This window comes from Schistocerca gregaria, chromosome X, assembly GCF_023897955.1.
Source record: "Schistocerca gregaria isolate iqSchGreg1 chromosome X, iqSchGreg1.2, whole genome shotgun sequence".
Lineage (NCBI taxonomy): Eukaryota > Metazoa > Arthropoda > Insecta > Orthoptera > Acrididae > Schistocerca > Schistocerca gregaria.
In genome coordinates, this window is record NC_064931.1 from 21,598,115 (window position 1) to 21,619,286 (window position 21,172).

The 21,172-nt window shown below is 44.3% G+C and overlaps 1 protein-coding gene across 3 annotated transcripts in view; it reads right to left on the bottom strand.

The window, feature by feature from the left end:
* Positions 1-21,172, bottom strand: part of LOC126297395 (muscle calcium channel subunit alpha-1-like) — a 1,224,415-nt gene that overhangs the window by 1,051,551 nt on the left and 151,692 nt on the right. The window lies entirely within an intron of this gene.

Genomic DNA, 21,172 nt, shown 5'->3' on the forward strand with positions numbered 1-21,172 from the left:
TGAGTGTTAATCCCACGTCAGCGGCTGCCTTCTGGCCTTTGCACTGCCTATGCCCTTCCCAGCCGCTTCTGTTCAACTCACCTTTAATTTCCCTCATGTGTTCATAGTTGTGGTTATTACAGTTAAGTGTAGTATAATATTTTTGCTAGAAACACTGTATGAACAGTTCTTAGTATCCCATTTAGATAGTGAATGAGCATCATTTAGTTCCAGTATGTTGGACGTAGAGGAATTACGGGCGAAGTTTAACGGAGTGTACATCGCGCCCTAGAGAAATATGTGCCTAGGAAGTGAATGAAGGAGGGAAAAGTCCTACCGCGATTTAATAACAATATTCGTAAAATACCGAGGAATATTGGAGTCTTGGATCGAAAGAGAAGGCGCAAATGATGACAGGCAAACAATCGTTCACGCGATAGGATCCTACAACTTACCGACGTTTGACCATTGCACAGACTCCCGTATGGAGAACGTAGTAATAGGCATCTCTGGCGTTGAGAAGCGACTGGAACAGTTGAAAGCAAAGAATTCAGCAGGTCCGGATGGAGTCCGAATTCGGTTTTACAAACAGTGCCATATGGCGGTGACTCCTCACTTAGCTCGAATTTATCGCGAACCACTGGACCAGCGCAAAGTTCCAAGTGCCTGGGAGAAAGCTCAAGTGACTATATATACGGAGGGTAAGAAAAGAAAAAAAAGACAGATCTGCAAAATTATAGACCAAACTCTTAATATCGGTATGCTGCAGAATTCTTGAACGTATTCTCAGTTCAAATTTAATAATCTTTCTTGAGGCGGAAAAGCTTGTGTCCACAAAAATCTGCACGGTTTTAGAAAACACCGCTCGTGCGAAAAGCAGGTCTCCCTTTTCTCGCATGACATCTTGCAAACCATGGATGTAGGGCAACAGGCAGGTTCCATATTCCTAGATTTCCGTAGGAGCATTTGACACGGTGCCCCACTGCAGTCTGCTACGGACATACAGATTAGATTCGCAGATATGTGAGTGAGCCGACGACTTGTGAAGTAGTACCTTGTCGTCAACAGTAAGTCTTCATGAGACATAAGGGTGTTCCCAAGAGTGCCCCTGTGAAATGTGACAGGATAGCTATTATTTTCTACATACATAAATGTTCTGACAGTCAGGGCGAGCAGCAATCTGCAGCCGTTTGCTGATGGTGCTGTGGTGTCGTCGCGGAATGAGTGAGTGGAAGATGATACAAGATGACTTGGACAAAATTTCCAGTTGCATTACATGTATTCGCAACTGCGAATACGGACAAACGTCGGCTGTGAAATGGAATGACGACAGTGAAAATTTGTGCTGACCTGGGACTCGAAGCCGAATTTGCCGCTTGCCGCGAGCGGTCGCCTTACCATTTGGGTATCCGAGCACGACTTCCGGAAAAGACCCAAACTGAAACATATCGTAAACCATGAGTCTACAGCCTGTACTCGTACATCCATTATGTATATTCCCGTACAGGGGAGACATTTTACTTGAAAGTCGCTAGCCCGGTTTCGGTGGATAAATACTATAGTGCAGTGCCTGTGTTATTCCGAATTAAGATGCATTCTTTGGACATCATGCATGACCAAAGGAACACTGCATTGTAGTTCGGAGTAACACAGGCATTGCACTGTCGTAAAATTTCCAGTTGGTGTGATGAATGGCAGCTAGCTCCAAACGTAAAAAAAAAAATTAAGTTGCTGCTCGTGAGTAGGAAAAACAACCCCAGAATGCCCGAATACAGTGTGCACCTTGACGCACTCGAGTCCATTAAATATCTAGGCATATCGTTGCAAAGCAATACGAAATAGAGCGAGCGTGTGAGGATTCTAGTAGGGAAGGTGAATGATCGATTTTGGTGCACTAGGAGAATTACAAAAAAAGTCTAGTTCATCCGTAAAGGAGACTGCGTATAGAGAACTAGCGTGACCCATTCTTGAGCACTGCTCGAGTGTTTGGAATCCCCACCAGGTCGGATTAAAGGAAGATATCAAAGCAATTCAGACGAGTGCTGCTAGTTCTGTTATCGATGCGTTCCAACAGCACGCAATTAATACGGAGATGTTTCGGGAACTCAAATGGAAATCCCTGGAGAGATGGAGCCATTCTTTTCGAGGATCACTACTGAGACTGTTTAGAGAAGCGGCATTTGCGACAGACTGAAGAACTATCGTCCTGCCACCAAACGCGAGTACAAGATAAATCATGGCTCGTACGGAATCATACAGAAAGTAGTTTTTTCGTCCGTCTATTTTCAGGTAGAACAAAACAGGAAACGACTAGCAGAGCTACCTCCACCACGAACCATACAGTGCGTTGTGGATGCAACGGTTTCCTGAGGAATTCTGCTGGATCGGGTACACTCTTATCATGCAACTGGTGAATCATCAAGTTTCATTTGGAAAGAGCCGCCATCAGAATTTTGATTTTCCATCTTTTCCCTAAATCGAATACAGTGGGTGAAGAAGCGGTTCATTTGACAAGCACAGTCTACTTCCTACCCAAACTTCCTTCTATTCGGGTTTGTGCTTCGTCCTCAGCGAGGTCGTTATCGACGGGACGTTAAGTATGTATTTTTCGCTCTACTGTTGCCGCGTCACTGTAGAGGTTCAAGTTCGTTGTTCCACATTTCTTTGGGCCTGAATTACGATCCATTAAAATATGTGGACTGTTCATAGTTGGAAGTGACGAAAAAAACCGATAATATTGTTGGCAGGTGGGAGGTCCACAGTGAAGGAGGGAGGGTAGGGGTAGGGGTAGGGGTAGGGAGGGAGGGAGGGAGGGAGGGAGGGCGGGCGCACCCTGATGTTTCTCATGAATTTTTTTAGGGAAACTCAGAAAATGTTAATCTCTGTGCCTGGACACGGATTTAAACGCCGCTGCGCTGAAAGACAAGATGTCTGATTTAACAGTTGCACTATGACTGTATCTCCCACTTCCTGTTCTGCGTCTTGCTACACAGGAAGGACTATGTTAAATGTCTGAACTCGTTGACTTTTGAAAAGCCGTTTTTCGAAATCTTCGAAATTTTTGTGATGAATCTAATTCTTTGTTACAGGGACTACTCTTGAGCATTGGCTGTTTGAATAGTCCCAAACGATTGGAGAAGAGCTCAGTTAACTCCCGTACATAAGAAAGGAGAAAAAAAGGACTCCCAAAATCACGAAGCAATATCCTCAACACCGGTTTCCTGCAGAATTCTTGAAAATATTCTCAGTACGAATACAATAAATTTTCTTGAGGCAGAAAAACTTCTGCCTACAAATCAACACAGAATTGGAGAGCATTGCTCGTGCTAAAGTCGGCTTGCTCTTTTTTCATACGGTATACTGCGACCCCATCGAAGAGGAGTAACAGGCAGATTACATATTCCTAGATTTCCGGAAAGCGTCCGACACGATGCTCCACTGCAGACCGTCAACAAAAGTCCCTAATACTGACCAGGTTCCCAGATATGTAAATGGCTCGAAGACTTTTGAAGTATTAGAACCTAGTACGTTTACCTGAACGGCGAGTGTTCATCGGAGACAAGGGTATCGTCAGGAGAGCACCAGGGAAATGTGATATGACCGCTCTTATGCTATATATACCTAAATGATTTGACGGATTGAGTGAGCAGAAATCTACGACTGTTTGCTGATGACACTGTACTACACGGGGAAGCGTCGACGTTGAGTGAATCTGGAAGTATACAGAATGACCTCTGATTTTTACCTGGTGTGGTGAGTGGCAGCTTGCCCTAAATGTAGATAAACTTAAGTTAATGCAAATGAGTAGGAAAAACAACCCTGTCGGATTCGAATAAAGTACTACTCGTGTGGTACTTGGCATAGTCACGTTGATTAATTATGTAGGCGTAACGTTGCAGAGTGATATGAAGCAGAACGAGCACATCAGATTGGTAGTAGGGATGGCTAATGGTGGGCTTCGGTTTATTGGGAGAATTTTGGGAAACTGGAGCTCATATTTAAAGGAGATTGTGTACAGAACACTTAGGCGATATATTCTTGACTACTGCTCGAGTGTTTTGGATCCCCTCCAGGTCGTGTTAATGAAAGACACTGAAAAAAATTCAGAGGCGTAGTGCTGTATTTGTTACCAATGGGTTCGATCACACGAGAGTAGTAAAGATATGTTTCGTGAACACAGTTGGAAATTCCTGAAGGGGAAACCTGAGTCCGTTTCGTGTAACACTATTGAAGAAATTTAGAGAACCAGCATTTGCAGATGATTGCAGGACGGGGGGAGGGGGGAGAGGGGGGTCCACTGGGGGCCGAAGCGCACAATAACCCTGGTTTGGGTTGGGTGTGGCAGGCGGTGGGGTGGGTGGACTACTGTGGCCTGTTGTTGGGTTTTGAACCACTGAGAGTTACGGCGGGACAAAGCCTCTCCGTCGTTTCTAGGTGCCCGGTTTAAATACACACTAGGCAAGGGCTCCTTAAGAACATGGAACTGATCAGTCGAGTGTCTACAAAAATTATCAGGTCTCACTAACGACATTGGCTCGTAAAATAATTTGTACTTTTCTACAGCATGGGCTTTCGCACAGTACTCAGAAATGTTTAACCGTTTCAGTTCATACAGCTAGTGACTATTACTTCAAAAATGGTTCAAATGGCTCTGAGCACTACGGGACTTAACATCTGAGGTCATCAGTCCCCTGGAACTTAGAACTACTTAAACCTAACTAACCCAAGGACATCACTTACATCCATGCCCGAGGCAGGATTCGAACCTGCGACCGTAGCAGTCGTGCGGTTCCGGATTATAGCGCCTAGAACCGCTCGGCCACCAAAGCCGGATGACACTTAGTTTTGCGATAGATAGCAACAGCAATTTTAGCCTCAAAAATAGCGAAATTCACATATGCTTCTTACGCACATCATAAAGCTGATCAGAAGGAAAACTTATGTAATCACTTATGTAATCACTTATGTGATTCCCCTCTGGAGAACTTAGAAAGATTTTGAGTAAGAGAGCAGGTACACACAACCTCTGATTCTCCCAGATTCTCGTCAACCAACTGCGGTAAACCTTCCAAGTTCCGACCAATGACAAATTTTTAACATTAGTAACAATCTCCCTCCTCCTAAGGAATCTGCTGTGATTAACCAGTAATACACGTTTCTACCTTATAGTGGGGCAGAAAGTATAACCCCTCTCCCACCATAATAGCAGTTTCAGGTATCATCCAATTGATAAAGGCTACACATATGCAATCGTGAGTCTTCCTCCCCGCTACGAGAATAATTCTGGTGAGCCAATCTGGGACATCCTTGCAAAATTTAAACGTCTGTGAGGGCGTTCAATAATTAATGCAACATATTTTGTTTCTCGGCAAATTTCGGTTGAAAAACTGCTGCATTTGTTGTGGGACGTCATGGAATATTCCCGCACAAGCGACTGTAGTTTCATGAAGTTCCGATAACTGGTGGGGCTATACATAGACTTCAAAATAGCGTCTGGAACGGAAGTGCGTTCCAATCTGGAAGCTGTCATCGAGTTTCTTTTAGTGGAAAGCCAGAGCAACGCAGATATTCATAGGCGCTTGCAGAATATCTAAGGAGACCTGACAGTGAATGAAAGCACGGTGAATCGTTGGGCGCAGCGTCTGTCACCATCGCAACAAGGTCTCGCTAACCCGTCCGATCTCCCTCGTGCCGGCAGGACGCACACAGCTGTGAGTCCTGCAATGTTGGAAAGTGCGGACACGCAATCGAGCTGATCGACGGATCACCATCAAATACCTCGCTACACAACTGGACGTCTCTGTTGGCAGTGCAGACACAGTCTTCCACAAGCTGAGGTACCCAAATGTGTATGCCCACTGGGTTCCTAACAGAAAACCATTTACTGATCCAGCAAGACGCTGGCTCAGACGTCGATCAGCAGAGTGGCACCGTGCGGGCGTACAGCAAGGTGACGTAAGGCCGTCACGCTGAACGGAGATTATGATGAAAAACAGGGTTTTGCAGTCAAATAATATGGCGTATTCTAATCCTGTATAAAACCAACCCGCTTTCAGAAAAAAAAAAATGTGTTAGATTATTTATTGAACGCCTCTTGCACTACAAATGAACTAATCTGAGACCACAGCTTCTTCTCGTTCCGAGTGCATCACGTTTCTTATCCCCCTGCAGATTTGTATCTGTTTTGAGAGAATTCTCTATGCTGCTCCGCATAATTGAAGTTTACAAGCCGTCAAATGCATTCTTCAGCCGTCTGCGAGGCTCTTCTAGGCAAGGACGCTGTCTCTGACAGCTCCCGTCCGTCTACTGTCCCTGAATCAGGCCTCAGCTTTCTAGTTAAGAACAGTTTTACGATTTGTTTGCCTGTATAACCCTGCGTCCTTCACTATACCACAGTCTGTCAGCAGACCCAGCTTACAGAAATACTTAACTCATCTCCTTCACCGAAGAAATGAAATTGGAAGTGCGACGGGCGTTCAGTAAGTCATGAAATACATTCTTTTCTGAAAGCAGGCTGGTTTTATTCAGGATTCCAATACACCATATTATTTCCCACTCTACTCGCTACAAAACCCTAAATTTCAAAATAATCTCCGTTTAATGCGACACCCTTACGCCACCTTACTGGGAGTGCCGATATACATACATAGTGCCACTCTACTGGTCAACGTCCGAGCCAACGCCATTTTGCATTGATAACCTTCCCATCATTCACGCACTGCTTCTCGCGGAGTGCATCCTCCACTGCTCTTTAGTCTCCTGTTAGGCCGAGAGGAACGCCCAGGGCCTACACCTTTGTGTACCCCGACTGCTGGATGAGTGTGTCAGCACTGCCAACAGAGACTCCAGTTGTGCAACGAGGTGTCTACTTGTGATCCGTCGATCACCTAGAATGAGTGTGTCCGCGAGTTCCAATATTTCAGGAGTCACGCCCGTCTGCGGCCTGCCGGCACGTGGGAGATCGGTCAGGTTATCGCGACCTTTGTTGTGATATGACAGATGCTTCGCCCAACGACTCACTGCCTTTTTATTCCCTTCCAGGTCTCCGTAGATATTCTGCTAGCGCCTACGAATATCTGCGACGCTCTGGTTTTCCGCCGAGAGCAACTCAATGACGCGCTCTGCTTGAAACGCAACTCCGTTAACAGACGCCATTTTGGAGGCTAAGCGTAGCACCGCCACCAATTGGAACCTCATGAACTATTAGAGGATGAAGCGGGAATATTCTATTATGTTCCACAAGAAGTTCAGCACTTTTCCCACCGAACTCGGCCGAGAAACAAAATGTATTGCATTACTTATTGAACGTCCCTCGAACCTATTAGATTCGAAATCATCGGGGTTTGATTCAGTTATAGCCACACTGTCACTAGTAATTTGAATTAATTTAGGTAGTCTAATTTGGATACTCAGTTATTAACTGGGTTATGAAGTAGTTTAAGAAAAAACTGTCCCGTAACAGGTGCTAAAACTAGATTTGCGAACCAAGTCAGGGCCGTAATATTGCTATCACGTGCTAATACAGCCTGGCAACAGCGCAGATGAAGATTATCGCCGCGAAGTTATTTATGTACCATTATCTCGTTCCGTTCCTGCTTGCGCGCCAGTACCATTACAAATGCTACAGTGGTTTCTGAAGTGAACTCTACAGTCTACATTCGTTTTCGTTTTATACATTTTGGGGCTGCTGTTTAAAAATCTCCCGCGTCAAACTTTGTAGGCAATATCCTATTATAGAATGTATCAATAGAAAGACTGTGCAAATTCGGTCGTCGGTGAATGTCTGGTACTTACGAAGCGAATGTGGGATAACTACCGTTTGCGATACATCAGGGTAGCGAATGTAACGTAACCCTGAATCGTGAAACAATAAACTTCTGTGCTGAATTTTAGCTTTGTGCTACGAGAAACTACTCTAATTAAACTTAAACAGCTCCGTTACTACATGCACGAGAAATTGAGCTTTAAGGAAATGAACAGTGGTCGTAGGAGGGTAAGGAGAGGGAAACGAAGCCCCGCCTTGCTTACCAGGAATCTGAGCGCATTCAAGTTCTCTTACGCACTGGTAAGACGTTTCAAGTCGTTCTGCTGTATTCGTTCTCCTACGTGGTGACCCAAAAGTATTAACTGTAATTTCCTAAATGGTTAAAATGGCACAGCACTATGGGACTTAACTTCTGAGGTCATCAGTCCCCTAGAACTTAGAACTACTTAAACGTAACTAACCTAAGGACATCACACACGTCCATGACCGAGGCAGGATTCGAATCTGCGACCGTAGCGGTCGCGCGGTTCCAGACTGAAGCGCCTAGAACCGCTCGGCCACTCCGGCCGGCGAAATTTCATAATATAGATGATAGTCTCCTTATTGTCTGATTAAAAAATTTCTCAATGCTTAAGAGCGCATGCATCCAAGCTGTTGAATAGGTTAATATACAGAAGAATGGAAAAGAAAATTGAAGATCTGTTAGATCTACATCTTCATCTACATGACGATGAATTAGGCTTTAGGAAATATTTGTATCAGAGAGGCACTTCTGACGAAAGCAAGACTAAGGAAAAATCAAGACACACTCGCAGGATTTATCAACCTAGAAAAAGAGTTCGACAATGTAAATTGATGCAACATGTTCGAAATGCTGACAAAAATAGGAGTAAGGTATAGAGCGAAAATGGGTAATATACAATATGTAGAAGAACCAAGAGAGAACAGTAACACTGCGAGAGAACAAAAGAACGAAGTGCGCGGATTAAAAAGGGTGTAAGGGAAGTATTTCGCCCCTGCTGTTCAACTTTCAATTCAAAGAAGCAATAATGGAAATAAAACAATGGTGCAAGAATGTAATTAAATTTTCGGGTGAAAGGATATCAGTAATAAGATGCTCTGATGACATTGTTATCCTCTGTGAAGGTGAAGAACAATTACAGGATTTTCACAGGGTATAGCGTGTATCATTCCTGTCCAGTGTGGACGCTCTTTACATCACCTACCACTGACTACAGAAACGTGTGTCTTCTGTCATTGTATTCCCCCCCCCCCCCCCCCCCCAGTCACTATCCTTTGGCCAGCAGAACTGCTGGTATGACTTCGCAACTCACGAGTGATTTCTTCAGTACATGAGGCCTGTGTGGCCTTGGTTTAGCAGAGTTTGTTTCTTCTCGTTTCCACTTCACAGTCACATCAACAATCGACTCAGGCAGCTTTAGAGGCACTGAAACGTCCCTGATGGGTTGTTAGTCAGGTGACATCGAACGATTAGTTGCCATCCTACGTCTCTGAGCACTCGTGACTGGCCCATTCTGCCGTTACTGCTCATGTACTGACAACAAAATACTCCCCGCCTCTCTTAATACCGGCAGGACCGCCTCTCGTCACATATAGCTGGCAGTTCCTCATAACAAAGAGGAGTCCGAATACCTTTGATCAAATGCGGCAATGTCATATTTCGAAGGAATATGCCAGACGAAGCACCAAAGAAACTGGTGTAGGCATGCGTATTCAAATATATACAGGCAGAATACGGCACTGCGGTCGGCCACTCCTATATAAGATAACGTGTGGTGCAGTCGTTAGATCCGTTACTGCTACTATAGTGGCAAGATATCAAGATTTAAGTTAGTCTGAACGTGGTATTATAGTCGGCGCACGAGCGATGGGACACAGCATCTCCGAGGTAGCGATGAAGTGGGGATTTTCCCGTTCGACCATTTCACGATTGTACAGTGAATATCAGGAATCCGGTAAAACATCAAATCTCCGACATCGCTGCGGCCGGAAAAAGATCCTACAAGAACGCGATTAATGATGACTGAACAGAAACGTTCAACGTGACAGAAGTGCAATCCATCCGCAAATTGCTGTAGATTTCACCGCTAGGCCATCAATAAATGTCAGCGTGCGAACCACTCGACGAAACATCATCGTTCTGGGCTCTGGGAAGCCACTCGTGTACCCTTGATGACTGCACAGCACACAGCTTTACGCCTCGCCTGGGCCCTTCAACACCAACATTGGTCTGTTGGTGAATGGAGTCATGTTGCCTTGTCGGAAGATTCTTGTTTCAAATTGTATCGGGTGGATGGTCGTGTACGGGTATGGAGACAGCATCACGAACCCACGGACGCTTCAAGTCAGCAGGGGCTGTTCAAGATGGTAGAGGCTCCGTATTGTTCTGGGGCGTGTGCGGTTGGAGTGATATGAGAACTCTGATATATCTAGATACGACTCTGATCAGAGAGGATGTTCACGTACTTTTCACCTGTCACTTTCCTCCATTCTTGTTCATTGTGCATTCCGACGGACTTGGGAAATTCCAGCACGACACTGCGACACCCCACACGTCCATAATTGCTACAGAGTGGCTCCATGATCGCTCTTATGAGTTTAAATACTTCCGCTGGCTACCAAAGTCCCCAGACATGAACATTATTGAGCATATCTGGGACGCCTTGCAATTGGGCTGTTCAGAAGAGATCTCCACCCCTCGTACTCCTACGGATTTATGGACAGCCCTGCAGGATTCATGGTGTCAATTCCCTCCAGAACTACTAAAAAAGATTTATTGTGAAGGATAGCAAGGATGAATATGATGTATATTTTGAAAGGAGAAATAAATGTTGATTAATGTTGTATTTTCTGAAGAGAAGAAGTTAGAGGTAAGACTGGAGCACTACGCAGCTAGTTTGTCGAAAGATTATTGTCAGTTAGTTAACTTTGTAAACTAGCTCAGAGCTCAGAGAAAGACAATCCCACTTCCATGGGTCATGCATTAACATATCAACAGATTAAGCTGTTTGGATTTGTAGAAATTCTCTGTCAACATTATACCATGTTTAAACTATTTTTCACTTTGCTAAGTATAGTACTATTTAGACCAATGTTATGCGTGAAGATTACGCGAAGTCTTACCCTGTCATTTTGAATACATACTTCATTCTGGAATAGTTGTCTCTTTAAAGAACCCTGTTCAAAGAAGGTTTTCATTGTGCATTAACACATTCCACCGTACGGTATGCGGCAGTCTGAATATTGTTTGTAAAGTTTTTACATAAAGAGAAATCTACCTTGGCCACTGCCTGCTTGTTGTTGTGCTTTCGAGAAATCTGCAACAATGTTATCAAGAAGCGATTTTAGTGGAAAATTTCATTAGAGCCAAATAACTGTTTTACTTCAGTTGCGCATTTAATACAAAGACTAGTTGTATTCAGAGCAGCTACATTTCAAACTAAGTTCTGTTTAAACATAGGTCAGTAGACGAGTTTAAGATGGATAACAGTTTGCGGGTACATAGTTTAGGTAATACGTAGACTTTTATTAGAGTGGGAGGCATATTTGGGCTCAATTTCATACAGAAGCACATACAGGGTGTTTCAAAAATGACCGGTATATTTGAAACGGCAATACGAACTAAACGAGCAGCGATAGAAATACACCGTTTGTTGCAATATGCTTGGGACAACAGTACATTTTCAGGCAGACAAACTTTCGAAATTACAGTAGTTACAATTGTCAACAACAGATGGCGCTGCGGTCTGGGAAACTGTATAGTACGATATTTTCCACATATCCACCATGAGTAGCAATAATATGGCGCAGTCTCTGAATGAAATTACCCGAAACCTTTGACAACGTGTCTGGCGGAATGGCTTCACATGCAGATGAGATGTACTGCTTCAGCTGTTCAATTGTTTCTGGATTCTGGCGGTACACCTGGTCTTTCAAGTGTCCCCACAGAAAGAAGTCACAGGGGTTCATGTCTGGCGAATAGGGAGGCCAATCCACGCCGCCTCCTGTATGTTTCGGATAGCCCAAAGCAATCACACGATCACCGAAATATTCATTCAGGAAATTAAAGACGTCGGCCGTGCGATGTGGCCGGGCACCATCTTGCATAGACCACGAGGTGTTCGCAGTGTCATCTAAGGCAGTTTGTACCGCCACAAATTCGCGAAGAATGTCCAGATAGCGTGATGCAGTAATCGTTTCGAATCTGAAAAAATGGGCCAATGATTCCTTTGGAAGAAATGACGGCCCAGACCAGTACTTTCTGAGGATGCAGGGACGATGGAACTGCAACATGGGGCTTTTCGGTTCCCCATATGCGCCAGTTGTGTTTATTGACGAAGCCGTCCAGGTAAAAATAAGCTTCATCAGTAAACCAAATGCTGCCCACATGCATATCGCCGTCATCAATCCTGTGCACTATATCGTTAGCGAATGTCTCTCGTGCAGCAATGGTAGCGGCGCTGAGGTGTTCCCGCGTTTGAATTTTGTATGGATAGAGGTGTAAACTCTGGCGCATGAGACGATACGTGGACGTTGGCGTCATTTGGACCGCAGCTGCAACATGGCGAACGGAAACCCGAGGCGGCTGTTGGATCACCTGCTGCACTAGCTGCGCGTTGCCCTCTGTGGTTGCTGTACGCGGTCGCCCTACCTTTCCAGCACGTTCATCCGTCACGTTCCCAGTCCGTTGAAATTTTATTGTATCGCTTTTCCGTCCTTTGGTTACATTAAACCTCCGTTGAAAACTTCGTCTTGTTGCAACAACACTGTGTTCTATTCGGTGGAATTCCAACACCAGAAAAACCCTCTGTTCTAAGGAATAAACCATGTTGTCCACAGCACACTTGCACATTGTGAACAGCACACGCTTACAGCAGAAAGACGACGTACAGAATGGCGCACCCACAGACTGCGTTGTCTTCTGTATCTTTCACATCACTTGCAGCGCCATCTGTTGTTGAAAATTGTAACTACTGTAATTTCGAAAGTTTGTCCTCCTGAACATGTACTGTTGTCCCAAGTATATTGCAACAAACGGTGTATTTCTATCGCTGCTCGTTTAGTTTTTATTGCCATTTCAAATATACCGGTCATTTTTGAAACACCCTGTAATATCTTGCATTTTCAGCACCACGCCGTATCGCTCTGCTGCAGGCTCTTGGGCCTACGTAACAGAGATGAAGCATAGAACGTCTTATACCTGCACGGTATTGGCGCATTTGATGGCTACGAGGAGAGAGCATTCTACCTCCTAGCACCAAATTAATTGCGCGCCCAGCTGTGAATCCATATCGGATTACAGCTACCACCGCAGCTTCTCTAATGAGATTACAGAAATCTGAAGCGGTTAGGAGACAATATCAGAGTTTGTGCCACTGAATACTACCGGGTTGTTATAATTAAAATGCAGCTACTTTCGGAGGTCCAGTGTGGGCTAAAATTATTGCATGGCAGAGAAACTAGGTAGATTTTCTAGTGCGTTAATGCGGAGCTGGTAAACGCTGGAAAACAAATTAGTCCCAATTGTGGCCACCAGGTGCAAGTCTGGCGCTATAAGCTGTTAATATGAAGGTATGACAAGCACTTTGTCATCTGTAAAGCAATAACGCGAGTGAACAGTATGGCTATCGAAAGAGGAGAGTGTGAGCTCCTGGTGAACGACAGTAATTACAAGTTGCATTGAGAGAGTATCGCCGAATGGAATGTCTGAGGCGAGGCTCGGTGTCATTAAATGGTTTAAAGGAGATGATGATAACATTTGAAAACACGTACCTGGAAAAAGCAGGCGCCCTATCCTGTTGGAAGTTACTGATGAAGTTCCTGTTGCTGTAACTGTCCATGCAGCACGTTCCCCGGGTTGTGATACTGCTCCTGGAGTGTCGCGAGAACTGTCCGTCCCATGGTCAACAGCACGAACGTTTTTATTTTAGACTGGTCCCTTTACAAATCCAGACGGTTCAGCAACTGAAAACTCATGATCGGCAGCAACGTTCTGGATTTACTCTTAGATTTCTGACATGGATCGAGGTTGATGAGATGTGGCTGAGCAATATTCTGTGGACTGAAGAGGCACATTTTACACTACAGGCTGCAGTCAATACACGTAACTGCCGAATTTGCGACTCTGATTAACCGTGTGGTGTCTATGAAGAACCCCTGCAGAATACGTATTTGACTCTGTCGTGGGGGTTCATAGGTGTACTGTCTAGGAATACCGCATACTCCGTTCGCTAGACAAACAATCAAAGAAGTCGTATTAATCAGTTTTATTACAATAAGAAAATTACAATACTTAACTTCGGCAATCACACGTGTCGCGAACAAAGGGCGACATACGAAATAATCAATCTTCTTTAGTATAGACAATCCCAAGTCCGTGTTACATAGAGAGTACAAGCGAAGTGATCTAGCGTCGAAGCTGCGATCAAGTCGCTAATCTTGAAGCTGCTCCTACACTGGGCCGTCACCAGTCGGTCCGGCGCTTATGTCCTCTTCACATAGGGGCCGCTGCTGTCGCGATTAGCTGACTTCTTCTGACAGCCTTTTCTTCCCTGTCGTTCCCCACTGTAGTGCCAGTGCTTGGCTTTACGCCATAACAACAGGCACCGTTAGTCTCGGTCCGTTCTTCTCTGAAGAGAGTACACTCAGAAGGGTTGTCTGGTTTATTGTGACTTCGGCACGTTATGGTGACCTTTTTTTTTGACAGCATCTGATTCATGATGCGCAACTGTGTATAAACTGCTGTTTTCGTGCAAGATGGGAAACACCTCATGTCACGCACCCAGTGAAAGATCTACTTCACTCATCACATTCCGCAAACATTTTATCTCCAGAGGTTGTCTAGATGCATGGCCTGCAAGATCACTTGAGTTGAATAATTTTTGTGTGTGTGTGTGTGTGTGTGTGTGTGTGTGTGTGTGTGTGTGTGTGTGTGGTGGCAGGAGGAGGGGGGTTTACGGGCGCTCAAAGCGAGATTATCAGCGCCTTTACAAATCTGCTCTGAATTAATGTGATATCTCTCTGGGTGTCTAAAGGAACGCATTTACCATGGTCACATTCGGTCTCTACCTGATTTGAAGACCAGTATACATTAACATGTTGCTCAGATTCCATCGGAACTGCTGCGAACAACTGTTCAAACGGCTCTGAGCACTATGCGACTTAACTTCTGAGGTCATCAGTCGCCTAGAACTTAGAACTAATTAAACATAACTAACCTAAGGACATCACACACATCCATGCCCGAGGCAGGATTCGAACCTGCGACCGTAGCGGTCACGCGGTTCCAGACTGAAGCGCCTGGAACCGCACGGCCACACCGGCCGGATGAACAACTGTTGATCACGTCATTTTATGGATGCATCATCTTGACGACGTCTGCGGAGCTCGTACTGAACAAACTGCGCATGTTGCGGTTAAATATAAAATCTACATTACACCTTTATCACTTGGTTGATATTTTCTGCCCACGTCCCGTTCCTAATCGATTAAACACAGAAATATTTCCATACCTCTTTCTTACATTCACAGCGCTATATTTGCACCTGGTGGCCAAAATAGAAAGTGATTTTTTCTTTCATAAATCGCTTGCCCATTAACGCAGTAAAATATCTAGCAAAGTTTGCTGCTATACGATGATTACACCCCCCACTGGACCTCTGTGAGCAGCTGCATTTTAATATAACCAGTTGGTACATAGTGTTCTTAAGTCATTTGACGTAGCGACGTGGAATATGGCTTTAGATTGTTATACAATGAAGGCTTTCACGACTGGATGTTTTAGCCAATGATAAATCTTGCGTGTTGTATACTCGTGGTCTACTGAATGTTTTCGTTCCTGTCGTTTCGTCCAGAGCTGCACTCATCTTCAGAGGTGCTCCTCACACCACTGAGTCTTGTCGACTGACAGATCTGATGTCGGAGAGCAACATAAATATTGTGAAAAGGAGACGTTGTAGAAGTTTACACGTGATTAGCAGAGACAATCCTTGTCAAAGCTACAACTGAACTATCCAACTGTCGTCTGTCAAAGATAAAACTTATCTATCGACTCTGTAGAGCTAGTGTGCATATACCAATAATTTCAAGGGTTTTTCTGCTAAAATTACCCATTGTTTACATACGGTATTTCTATGTTTGTCTGTATAACAGCGGGTAACAGATTGTCATGTTCGATGATTTCCTATCCTCTACTGCTCGTTTTTCTATTTTCTCTGCGCGGCAAAGCCGGCTATTGTGGCCGATCGGTTCTAGGCACTTCAGTCTGGAACCGCGCGACCGCTACGGTCGCAGGTTCGAATCCTGCCTCGGGCATGTATGTGTGTGATGTCCTTAGGTTAGTTAGGTTTAAGTAGTTCTAAGTTCTAGGGGACTGATGACCCCAGATGTTAAGTCCCATAGTGCTCAGAGCCATTTTTCTGCTACACAAAGACTTCTTTCGGCACGGGCAGAAGTGAAAGTTTATTCTCTGCAGATCTGAGAGCTTGACATCAAACAGTTTTTAGGACAACAAACAAAATATATTATATTTCTGTAAAATCTGGCCAGTCACTTCCTTAGTAAAATACAGAGAGTGCGTTCTACCATTCTTGTCTTTTATCCTTGTCCTTCGGCCTGAAGTGATTTGGCCGTAGAACTCTTTTTTACTGCTTTTCTTGAATAGCTATTTCTCCCGATAGCCTGCTTCAGACGTTTTTGTTTCGGCTTCCAGGTGTGCCGGCATGCAAATTCTTTTCGCTCTGTCGACAAGTCTTATGAAAAATGATGAACTAATATGTACGGCTGTATAGAGTAGTCATCGAAATACAGTGTGAGCATGAAGCCTTACCCTGATTACATAAACAGGACTTGAAATAGCCGGCCAGTGTGGCCGATCGGTTCTAGGCGCTTCAGTCTGGAACCGCACGACCGCTACGGTCGCAGGTTCGAATCGTACCTCGTGCATGGATGTGTGTAATGCCCTCAGTTAGGTTTAAGTAGTTCTACGTTCTAGGGGACTGATAACCTTAGATGTTAAGTCCCATAGTGGTCAGAGCCTTTTTTTTTTTTTTTTTTTACATGCAATCAAATCCTTTCAAATCTGTACATGTCACTAAGTCTCAACTTTGTGTTAGCTTATTTATTGTTGAGCTGCATAAACTAACCAGAGAACTAATTAAACATGAGAAAATCTCTAATTACTTTGTAGTTATACTTGACCGTACACTTTTCTGTAGGGAACACCTAGAAGAAGTGAAGCAGAAACTGAAGTTGTGTACTTGCCAAAGTAGCAGGCGACTCATGGGGGAACGATGCAAAAACATTGCGGTCATCAGCACTGGCACTGGTATAGGCTGAGGTGACAAAAATCATGGGATACCACCTGATATCGTGTCGGACTTGCTTTTTCCCGGCGTAGTGCAACAACTCCACTTGGCTTGGACTCGACAAGTTGTTGGAAGCTCCCGCCGTGCTGCCTCCACAGCTGTCCGTAGTGTTGGCACGATTTTGTGCACGAACTGACCTCTCGTTTATCTCCCATAAATGTTCGATAGGGATTCATGTTGCGAAATATGGGTGACCAAATAATTCACTCGAATCGTTCGGAAAGTTCTTCAAACCAATCGTGAACAATTGGGGCCCAGTGACAGGCCACATTGGCATCGACAAAAATTTCAACGTTGATTGGGAACATCATGTCCATGAAAGGCTACAAATAGTCTCCAAGTTAAAGATCGATTCTCGTGGCCGATCGGTTCTAGGCGCTTCAGTCCGGAACCGCGCGACCGCTACGGTCGCACGTTCCAATATTGCCTCGGGCATGTTTGTGTGTGATGTCCTTTGGTTAGCTACGTCTAAGTATTTCTAAATTCTAGGGGACTGATGACCTCAGAAGTTAAGTCCCATAGTGCTCAGAGCCATTTTTGAAAGATCGATTTAGCTGGAACAGAGGACCCGGTCTATGCCACGTAAACACAAATATATCCGAAAGAATAGATGCCACCCATTCAACAATTGATTCGCCTCGATGGGGAATTAATCCACCACGGATGCCGGCTTCCAGCGTGAATCCAAAATTAGCGAGCATAGAGGACATGGACGAAGACTGCGGGTAGGTGGTGCTAGATGAGAGAGTGGGTCGTCTGGGCAGCGTACCGATATAGCCCATGCATTTTCGATAAACAGTGTCGGATGGCGTAGGAGTTAACATAACTAACTAGTAAGCAGGAGATCCCGGGTTCGAGTCCCGGCCCGACACACATTTTCACTCGTCGTAGTCAATTCAGCATGAAGTCCCGATGCAGCTGATAACACCGTTCCTTTCCAATCTTGCCGTTTGCCTTCTCCCATCTCCTTCCCCCACCCCTAAACCTTAAATTTACATCATATCAGTAACAACAATAATAATTATAAGGGAAACACAGATGTCTAACATTTTTTAGTTTTTATTTCTGCAGTGGTGACTGAGCTTCAGAGACACGTCTAAAGCAAAATCATAATTTTCTTGCGGCACTGTTTAAGTCCGCTGCTCGGAATGCACTATCGTTTCCCCGAGGCCGCTGAACGAAGAGGAGTGCAATGAGCGTCATTTGCCACGGCGCACGTTTCTGGTGAAAATCCGGGAGAGCGGCCCATCACCTGCCACTGCCTTCATCGAAGAAAAAACAGTATCCTACTCTGGAGCCTTCAGTTATTACGTCACCAGGCGCTGACTGCGCGTCACTAATTTCTGAGACTCATTTGTTCAACTTCTGCATCTCCACGAACACATTTTCCGCATCCTTGAAACATTTTGATATTTTATTAACAGTAATTGTATTGCAAAATCTGAACCCATGAACGCCACATGTAGATATAAATAGGTTACTTTATATAACCGTAAAAAAGGTAAAGGAAAAAGTAAAGCCAGTTAGGGGTTGTCCAGTAATCGCTGCGGTTATTTATACAAACGGTGTAACAGGGGGCCAAGATAGTTGCCGAGCTATCGTCACTACTTCCTTACAGTATTTCATCGTCTAAGCGGCCAGGGAACGTAATATATTTCAGTTCTCAGAATGGAAGCTGACGCACAGTTATAAATTACGAGCTTCCAAAATAAAGCGCAGTTGTCGAATGTGCGACGAGCTAATGGGCTTGTCCGTTATTAGTAACGAGAGATACGAAATGGAACTTCAGTAAAATACATAGCACCCTCTTACAAATGACGTCACCGCTCAGCCCCCTTACAGATTGCAAGTCACAGAAAGCAACACGCGACGAAAATCGATCCAAACTAAATTCTCTCCAAAAATTTTGCGCATTAAAGTTACATGTAGAGGATTAATAATTCGTTTCCTTCTCCTACATTTTGCTGCTTATTCCTCATTTTCCTTGTTTTCGGCAGTTTATTGGAAGAAATTCAGTGCAACACACGTGAGAATGCAGCTGAAAGTATGTCTCATAAGGTAAAATTATAAATGTCTTTAATTTTAAACATTTTCACATGTGTGTCGGTTAAAGAAATAGTTATTCATTAATATTTCTTTTATTTTATTTTTAGATCTGAAGATCATAGCTTATGATCGAACGTAGTAAGGACGCGTGTATACGCGCAACTGAAGATGTAATAATTGTAATAATAATAGGTATTTTAGTAACAACTAAGAACTGATCCGCCGAAGATTTGACAGCTATACGTGTTGTTAATTTTACGCTGGAGAGGAGTGGCCCCATACGGAACTGCCGGCCGCGGTGGTCTCGCGGTTCTAGGCGCGCAGTCCGGAACCGTGCGACTGCTACGGTCGCAGGTTCGAATCCTGCCTCGGGCATGGATGTGTGTGATGTCCTTAGGTTAGTTAGGTTTAAGTAGTTCTAAGTTCTAGGGGACTGATGACCACAGCAGTTGAGTCCCATAGTGCTCAGAGCCATTTGAACCATTTGAACCATACGGAACTCTGAGTACAAGTAGACGCTGATGAACCACAGGCGGGTGCTAGTTCAGGTCCAGTTCTTTGACACTTTCTGTTTCGCGCTACTCGGATACAACTGAAATTAGCTTAAATACTTTCTGTTAATTACGTCATGTTCTAACACATTTAAAAATATCCCTGTACTTCATTCTACACGGTCAAATGCCTTATTTAAGTCACAAACGATTCTAATTGGCGGTATTTTCTAGAGCAATAAGTAGTATGACATTTAATCAATTGAAGACCCATTCCTAAAACGGAATTGATACTCTGTAAGTTATGGTCAGTGAAATGGCAGCTACTCCTCTGTATTTCTTGATGCTCGACCGAAAGATGATGGAATATTCCACCTGTATTTATCGACATCATTTTTACTCTTTCCATTGTAGAAGGTTAACTACTGATCAGAATCAGTATCACACAGAAGCAACCAATTACACTGCTAAGATACACAGAAGAGTCAGATTAATGTGACCACTGCCTATGTGTGTCAAAAGACGCGGAAAACATTGCAGTTGTCGTAGTGCGGAAATGGCGAAATTTACATGATATCCTCATTGGGTTGAGGGTTGAGGCATTTCCGAAACGGCGATGTTTTTAACTTTTCTCTTGCAGCCGTGGGTAAAGTATGCCGTGCATGGCAAAATGACGCTATCCGAAACTAGCCCCGAGTCAACTGTAATGACGGACTAACGACAGCCGCTGACATATACCGGGTGATCAAAAAGTCAGTATAAATTTGAAAACTGAATAAATCACGGAATAATGTAGATAGAGAGGTACAAATTGACACACATGCTTGGAATGACATGGGGTTTTATTAGAACCAAAAAAATACAAACTTTCGAAAGGGGGGGGCTTCATCTGATCAGAATAGCAATAATTAGCATAACAAAGTAAGACAAAGCAAATATTATATTCTTTACAGGAAATGCTCAGTACGTCCACCATCATTCCTCAACAATAGCTGTAGCCGAGGAATAAAGTTGTGAACAGCACTGTAAAGCATGTCAGGAGTTATGGTGAGGCATTGGAGTCGGATGTTGTCTTTCAGCATCCCTAGAGATGTCGGTCGATCAGGATACACTTGCTACTTCAGGTAACCCCAAAGCCAATAATCGCACGGACTGAGGTATGGGGACCTAGAAGGCCAAGCATGACGAAAGTGGGGGCTGAGCACACGGTCATCACCTAACGACGCGCGCAAGTGATCTTTCACGCGTCTAGCAATATGGGGTGTTTTTTCGGTTCTAATAAGACCCCATGTAATTCCAAGCATGTGTGTCAATTTTTGCCTCTCTGTTTACATTATTCCGTGGTTTATTAAGCTTTTAAATTTATACTGACTTTCTGATAACCCGGTACACATGCAACTGTTGGGCAACTGACCGCCCAGATGAACCACGGGGCTATCAATAGGTGTCTCCTGAACGGCAGTTCAGCGAATTTTGCTACGTATAGGCCTCAACTGCAGGCAACC